Raw genomic sequence first — 8,854 nt, forward strand, 5'->3', positions numbered from 1 at the left:
CCTGACTTGTAATTCTTATTGTAACAAATTTAGTCCTAGATCCTGTACAGGCTGCTGCACTGGCTTGTTTGTGACATTGTGTAGCTAAAACAAAACAAACAAATAAATAATGCATAAAAAAAAATCAAAAACTATTTAGTCGCTGCACTTTTTTGTCTTCAATTATGTTTCACTGTTTCAAACATTTCTTGGATCTTGGATTAGTGTACATAAACCTCACCATTTTAACAAACATGTGGCAAATTCCTAATATTTGCTGAAATACGGTCACTGGCCACTCCATTAGATACAACTTGCTAGTACTAGGTTGGATCCTCTCAGGCTTCAGAAGTGCTTTGATTCATTGTGGCATAGATTCAACAAGGTGCTGGAAACATTCCTCAGAGATTATGGTCCATATTTACTTGATAGCATCACACAGTTGCTGCAGATTTGTTCCACCACATCCCAATGGTGTTCTGTTGGACTGGTACTAAGCCCAAAAAAAGTCTGCCAAGAAAATATCCCCTACACCATTACACCGCCAGCAGGCTAAATCACTGATACAAGGCAGGAGGGATCCATGCTTTCATGTTGTTTACACCAAATTCAGACCCTATCATCCAATAGGGTGATAGGGTCACAGCTGAAATTGAGAGCAGGTAATGTTTTTTCCAATCTTCTATTGTCCAATTTTGTTGAGCCTGTGCTCAGTTTCGTGTTCTTAGTTGACAGGAGTGGTGTGGTCTTCAGCTGCTGTCGCCCATCTGCTTCTGCATACCGTGGTTGTAATGAGTGTAATTTCAGTTACTGTTGCCTTCCCATCAGCTTGAAGCATTCTAGCCAGTCTCCTTTTACGTCTTGTATCCTGACAACTGCTGCTCTTTGAATGTATTTGCTTTTTTCAGAACATTTGCTGTAAACCCTAAAGATAGTTTGTAGGAACATTTCTTTAGATCACCAGTTTCTGAAATACTCAGACTAGTCAGTCTAGCACCAATCAAAATGCAACATTGAAATTCCCTTTAATGATCTTTTTTTGTCATCTGATGTTCAGTTTGAACTTCAGCAGTTTGTCATGACCATGTCTACATGCCTAAATGCAATTATTTGCTATCATGTGACTTACTGACCTAATAAAGTGGCCACTGAGTGCATTACCTCAGCAGGAACCACCTGTAAACACACAGATAATAGATTAATCCTTCAATTCAATGAACAGCTGATAAGAGGACGATTATGATTTATTTAAATATTCATATCTTTGAGTAATAAGTATCTGCTGAATCTGAAATGCGAATCAAACTGATAACGCTTTCTTTCAACTGAAACTGCTTTAAGTCAAAGGCAAAGCATTAGACTGCAAATGTATTTGGGTTTCACAAGGAAAGATGTATTGTAGTTCAAACATCATAAAAGTTTAAAACCTAGTCTCGTAATTGGAAAAAGTAAAGAAAATCACGACTGAGTTAATTGCAAAGCTAATACCACATTTACACAAAAAGTTTACTGTTAAGCACCTCTTCCTTGTCATTAGTCATGCCAACAGTGGAGACCAGAAGGGTTGTGTGAAAGAACAAAGTATGGTGCATATAAATGGCATAGTATGACAGTGCACAGTGGGTCTTTGTGTTTAATTTCTCAGAGATAGAGTGCCCTTTCATGCTCTTAAATACACCAATACACACACACTCATTCACACACACTACTGACTGGACAAAGTTGTACTGGCATGGGTCTATGCAAACACATAGGCATGCATTTATGCTTGTGTTTCAGACACAGATGTGCACGTGGAATCCAAACACCCAACATTTTTTTATAACTGTTCCCTGATGTTCATAGAGTTAAGCAGACATTTGGGTAAAATGTGAATGTTCATGCAATGAAAAATGCGTTCTCTTCTAACTGTGACCTGCAAATACAGCTCATGGCAAGAATTACACAGAAAATGTTCAAATTGAGTTTAACAAATGACCTAAAGAAAGAGTCAGTCAGCGTGTGGGAGTGAGTCGTTTAACTCTGCCCCCGTGAGTGTGCATCTGCAGCCTGCAAATTGGGCAGCTAATGATCATGCTGGCTTAAAATAGAATCAGAAATAAAATGGAGTAAATAATAATTATGTTTGTAATTATTTGAAAAATTGTCCATTTGCCTCTCTGTTAAGTGGTTGCTGTTAATGATAGCCCTTAGATCTGGTGACCCAAAAGAAACCACTGCCTTGTGCGTTGAATGATCTCTCTGCAAGATGCCATTATCACCCTAACAGCAACTGAAATCAAACGAGTTCACTGAAATCATCAAAGGTTGCTCTGACTTGAAGTAGGAATCAGCCTTTTATCTTTCATTTAAAACAAACGCTGAAATTGAAAAGTTGAATGTGGAAATGATGATTGGGATACAGAAAGGTTGTTTATGATTTTCTAGCTTTAATCATAAAAATAGCATAGACTAAAGTAGCATCCTTTGTGTCTAATGTAAACATAACTCACACTAAAGTCTGGTCACAGCTAGGTTTTTTTTAACATTTAGTTCCCCCTCCAGTTGTTAGCCATACTAAAAGCTATAGATATTTTGTAAACGTCATACTATTCCCTAAAGCAAAGTGACAGGTTGTTCATCTTTTGAAATACAACAGGGGTGTAGTCGCAGCTGGACTTTCTTCTGATAAAAAATAAAATAAACACATTTTTACCTCCCAAAAATATTGGCATCATTTAGAATAAATCCCAAACTAGATCATCTTTACATGTGCATGATGAGAAGAACCAGAGCCAGCTACTAGGGAGGGGTCACCCAGCTGTCTGGAGTGGGGCCATTTCAGTCATCTACAGCGAGGAAGTGCTGCTGCCACCAGGCTGTGAAATCACCAATCTGATGATGGGAGTCGCCCCCTTGACAATGCAGGGAACAGTGACGGTGGACGTTGGAGAATGAGTCTGGTGAAATATGGGCCTGTCATAAAGCAGAAAGGCTGAGCAGAGCGGTGCAGGGCCGCCGCTCTCCGTGGCTGACTTCATCATTGACACTCCCTGTGGAGCCAGTAGATGGGTGGGGTTTTTTGCCGGGAGATTGGGGGGACCTGATTGAGGCTGGAAGCCTATCATCCCTATGCAACATCTCCCTATTTGTTCCAAATGCTTAGGACCTTAAACCCAAATATCAAAACTTCAATTTCTGCCTTTCAAGGAAAAAAAAACATAATGAAAATTTATTGCCCTGTTGTTGTAACCATGAAGTCTCCCAGGGATGCTGGAGAAACTGTCCATTTGCATACCCCTTAAAATTGATGAGTGAGGAAATTGAGGGAACTAAGTTGTAAGAAAGACTGCTTATGTTTGCAGCAGACACCAAAGACAAGCCAGATGTTTCATTGATGATGCAGGCAGCATTTAAACTGTCAGCCAGTACACTCGAGTGTGTCTTGTGCCTATGACACAAGCTTCTTCATTGTCTCATATAATGCCCAACGCTTTCAATGCGGTGTATTAACACAAGAAGTGAAATGTTTGTTAACTCAGATATATATGGTGGAGTCAGCTCTGTGTGCAGGATGAGCTATTATCAAAACAAATGAGCCAGCAACTGCAGCTGCATGTAAATCAGAGCAGTTTTTCCCTTACTATTCAAAAGTGTTGAGCCATTCACTATCTCCCAGCCAGTGGTTTCTCACCTGCCTCTATTCCTGCTTTACAAAGCCAGCCTTTCCACGTACTTTTCCCATCCAGCAATGTGTTTATCCCTACGGAAATGAAGATTTCTTCACATCTTTATTCATTTAATTAGGTTGCAAAGCAGGACTAGAGCCAGAAGATGAATTACCTGTGGCCTTGATATTTTGCCACAGAATCTCTACACAGTAGGCTCTGCAGAAATTAGACCTCAAGTCTGGAGGTGGGCTTTTTGGCAATGTCGACTCACAGACTAGCCTCTATTCTCTGTTTTCACTAAATTCAATTAACCCTGCATAAGCCAGCTGTATTGAAGAATGGAGGTCTAAAGTCATACCTTTTACCTATGTATCATTTTAAGGCAGCTGGTCAAATCGGGGTGGAGTAATCTGACTTGTTCAAGATTGGAATGTAGTGTGTAGGGCCAAGAAAGTAATTTAACAATCGGCTACAAACTGTATATTTCTGTTATGCGTTGCATTCCATCGAAACTTAAACCCCCGAACATTCAGCATCCAGATTGTGATGGCCAACCACACTAAAACTAAAAGTCTGACTGAGCGCAAATAGCAAATGTAATCTAAGCACAAAGCAGTTTGTGGTGATATGACTTTGATATGAACTGATGTGCACAATGGCTGTGGCCAAAATGGGATAGGTGGGTTAGGCAAATTAGTGAAGCTGTGTTGTCATCTTGTCAACACTCAGTGTCACTGTACAGTGTCACTGTAAACCTATAATTATGCACTGCATGAGCAAGATAAATGTCAGCTCAACTACACTATCTGGTTAAGAGGGAAGGAAAAGTGGAAAAAGAGGATGGAAGACTAAACAAGCAATGTGGGGTAAATGAGGAAAAATGTAACAGCAGTTTTCAGGTTTTTACCTCTACCACTTCCTGTTTGATTATATCGTGATCACCACTTAACAAAGATGCCAGTGGCTGTTGGAAAGAGATAAAATAGTCTCCGTAGGTGATGGTAGGTCAGAAATATTTCATCACAACCTCTACAATCTGGCAGTAGTCATCACAGATCCTCTGGGATTGACTCCTCTTGATGCAGTCAGTACAAATGTAATGTCCCACTTATACTCTTGCTTCACTGTTTATACTGCAAATTGAACCAATGTACACTAACGATATAAAGCCCTCATTTTGTAACGACCGACAGCTTCAAAATCCTGGAAAAGGTGTTTCCGAGTGCTTTTAATCTTACGTCCATGAATTCTAGTTCTGCAGGGGTTTTGTGTATTCAATGACGTCTGCCAGTGAGAATGCTGGAAGATCTAATCAGTTCTGCTTCACTTCACTTGATCTGTTTCCTCAATTAGGTTGCAAGCTTGCAGCTGCTTTACATAGGTTTGCTGGTAAAGTAAATGTGGCTTGTTGTAAGGGGAAATATTTGTTTTGGGGGGAGGGTGTTAGCACGCTCTCTCTATAGATCTTCTGCTTAGTGACTATCAGACATAACATTCTGCTGCTCAAAGCAGAGTATTTACATATATAATGGATTTGCTCTCATCGCGTTGCAGCTTGATCTGTGTGAGTTCTACAGAATTGCTCCCATTTTTCAGGATACCATCTTGCCACCTGATCTTTTAATCAGGTGCTAGCATGCTTGCAGAATTCATGCAGTGAACGAGAAGATATAAACAGCATCCAGCAGAAGGTAAAAGATGCCTGTTACATTAGATAATGTGTTATTAATGAAGCGCTTTTAAAATCTTTTATGCTGTTTGAATTTCCATTGGAAGGAGACTCTAGAGCAGAATATTTAATGCCACACACGCTATCTTACCATGGGCACCTTGGCTCAAGAAGAGCAAAATACTTCTCATCCCGTCTGGTGATAAGTATGATCTGATTTCACAATCGCTGTATAATCTAACAGGCCTATCTGACCATTTTACCAACACCTCCTCCTGCTACATGGTGCTAATTGGGCCAATTTGTCCCTCCACTCGTTTCCTGTTCTAGTTTCTTATAGCCCTGTGTGCCTTGGCACTTTGTGCACTGTGTACCTTCTATATCTCAGCGATACCATGTGTGTCAGCTGAGTTTTCTCTGATACACTCCTTGGGGTATTTTTATATGCTCCACTCAAAATCTCACACTGTTCACTTGGGTAACATCCTGTAGCATAGTTCTGATAATCGTAATTGCATATTTGTTTCTTGCAAGAAAAGGTCCTAAATCATTTATGTGAATGCAACTTGACAACTTTGACAGCCACTACAAATGCTGCTATAGGAAATGCGCTGCAATATATTCCTTTCATTAACAATAACACACAAAAAACATGAAACCAGCACTGTAAAAGAGCCTCATGGTGGATATTTTGTATTACTGCCTATACCCCACTGAGGAATATATGACTTCATCTAAGCTTCTAGAATTGCAGCTGCATTAAAATATGTAAATGCAAACACAGAGGAATACTTATGGAAAAACAGATATGCAACAGAAAGAGTTCTCAACAAAAAAAACAAATTCCAGTCTTTCTGGAAAGACCTCTAACAATATAATGCATCATTTGGCTTCTCTTGCTCATTAGAAGTTATTCCTAAGTTTTTCTCCAACAAAAATAAACAAAACACTAACATAAACACATTTAAAGTTGAGGTCATGCCACCACATACTGCAATATTTTCACAAAAAAGCGTAGAGCTAACATGAGGTGCCTTTGTGTGAACAGCCTGAATAAACAGCCGTACAAAGAGGAAGTCCCATCACAGAGGTCAGGGTTTTGTTAGGACAAACCCAATATGAGTGTGAGAAGTGCGTGTCAAAACAACAGGATAATGGATTCTAATTCCTCTGTGAGACAGGAAATCCGTCTACAAGGGACATCTGTGTTTTCCAAATACCGTATTTCACAAGTGAAACTCACCACACGGAGTTATCAGCTTATTACTTTAACTGCACACTGACATGTAATCTGAGACTGTAACACTATAATATTACCTTTGCAAAGATTGTCATATCTGTTATTCTGTTTCTTGTCACAAAAGAACTAATTCAGTTTTATTTTAAACCTTTGGTAAGGGGAAAAAGATTTTTTCCCACTGTCCATTAATGTTTGTAGCTTTGAATAGCAACACATGTCCTTTCTCAGTGAATAAAATCTATCCCTTTCTCATCAAGGTAGAATTTCAAATATACTTTTTTTATTAAGCACAAAAGCGATTTTAAATTCATGCTGGCTTAGAAATTAGGTTATATCACAGCATTATTGTTATGTTCCACCTACAGTATTTATTCTTTTCAGGAAAAAGACTTTGTTCTCTTTTGTGATTTTGCAGATGCTTTAGAGTCCCCTCCTGTCCTTACAATGCGTATCCTCATTTTTTTTTTTTTGATCTAGCCTATTTTTTAAAAACTATTTTTTAAAACTGTCTTGATTTTTTTTCTGTCACAGCAGTGTGATACACCTAGTAATCATCATTAGTCTATATTACCGTCAGTTCTGTCCAAGTCATTGTTACTTTATTTGCTACATCACATGTTAATCTGAGTTGAAGAATTAGAGACAAAAAATAGGTTAAAAATTGTTAAAATTGAAAGTTTAGTAGAGATCTAGATTATTTATTTGTCAGACGATTTGAGAGAAGAGTAAAGGAAGCCATCCATGTCCATTGTGAATAACCCTCATTGAACAAAGGTGCTGGCCTACAACAATAACTCAGCCACCTATAAGACAATCTTCAGATCCCTTCCCATGTGGTCTTAATAACTCACAGGATGGGAGGGTGGAGCAATGTCTCACAAAGGATTCACAAAGGATTCACACATTGGCTCCTGACTGTAGTGACTCTTTCCTTACTTCACACCTTGGCTCATGTGACCCTTAATGACTAGACTGCGACAAGGTAGGCCAACAACTCTCAAAGGGGTTAAATACCTGCTACTCTCTGATGAGAGGTGAAAAAAAGAAAAACAAAACTGAAGTCCAGTTGCCTTAATTTCAGGCACTTAAGAACACCATGACCAAGATAACTGAGAACAGTAAAAGGATGGTGGTTCAGTGTTAAATAATGCCATCTCACACTATAAATTGGGTGTGTTAAAAGATGTTGGTTGTCTGAGGAGGAAGAAATAATGTATCACGTTTAACCATATTTAGACACGAAGGGACACCTTCGCAACTTCTTCAGTCTCAGCTGACTGCAGCTTTCCCCAACCTTATAAACAGTACATTTGCATAATGACTGAAACCAGCCCACTGAAGGAACAATGGGCTGGGAGGTCAGTTCCTTAATCTTAATTATGCAAATTCTCATGACCATTGATCAACAACCACTGTCCAAAACCCACTGATCAAAGACCACTGATCAATGGCCATGAGTACCATTCACAGAGAGTTGGGGAATGGCTGCAATCACAGCATTGTAAGATGGCAAAAGATGTACCCTTAGGCCCCCTCCTCGATTCAGAGATGGTCTTTCCCTTTTCACGTAAATGGCCTCCTTGACTCCGCTCAAACCAGCGTTCCTCCCTGTCCAGGATGTGTACATCCTCATCATTGAAAGAGTGTCCACTGGCCTGTAGGTGTAAATAGACTGCAGAGTTCTGGCCTGACGAGGTAGCTCTTCTGTGTTGTGCCATCCGCTTCGCCAAAGGTTGTTTGGTTTCCCCGATGTATAATCCTGGCAATCCTCCTGGCACTTGACAGCGTGCACTATGTTACTCTGTTTGTGTCGGGGGACCCGATCCTTGGGGTGGACCAATTTTTGGTACAGAGTGTTTTGGGGTTTAAAAGCCACACAGACCCGGTGTTTAGAAAAAATGCGTCTCAACTGCTCCGATACTCCTGACACATACGGGATCACTACAGGTTTTCGCTTAGGCAGCGGTTGTCCTTCTCTCCTAGATCGGCTGGAGCTTTCTTTAGGTGCCTTCCCAGCTTTGACAAAAGTCCAGCCGGGATAACCACATTTACTCAGGGCCTTCTTGATGTGCTGTTCTTCTGCTTCCCTGGCCGCTGTGTCAGTGGGGATAATGTTCGCTCTGTGTTGTAGTGTCCTGATGACTCCCAGTTTATGCTCCAGTGGATGATGAGAGTCAAACCTTAAATACTGATCCGTATGCGTAGGTTTACAGTACATGTCAGCTTTTAGATGTCCCCCATTACTGATGGAAATCTCACAGTCGAAGAAGGCTAACCTGCCACTTTTCATACACTCCCTGGTGAATTTGATGTGTT

Source organism: Neolamprologus multifasciatus, chromosome 1, assembly GCF_963576455.1.
Source record: "Neolamprologus multifasciatus chromosome 1, fNeoMul1.2, whole genome shotgun sequence".
In the NCBI taxonomy this organism is placed as follows: Eukaryota; Metazoa; Chordata; class Actinopteri; order Cichliformes; family Cichlidae; genus Neolamprologus; species Neolamprologus multifasciatus.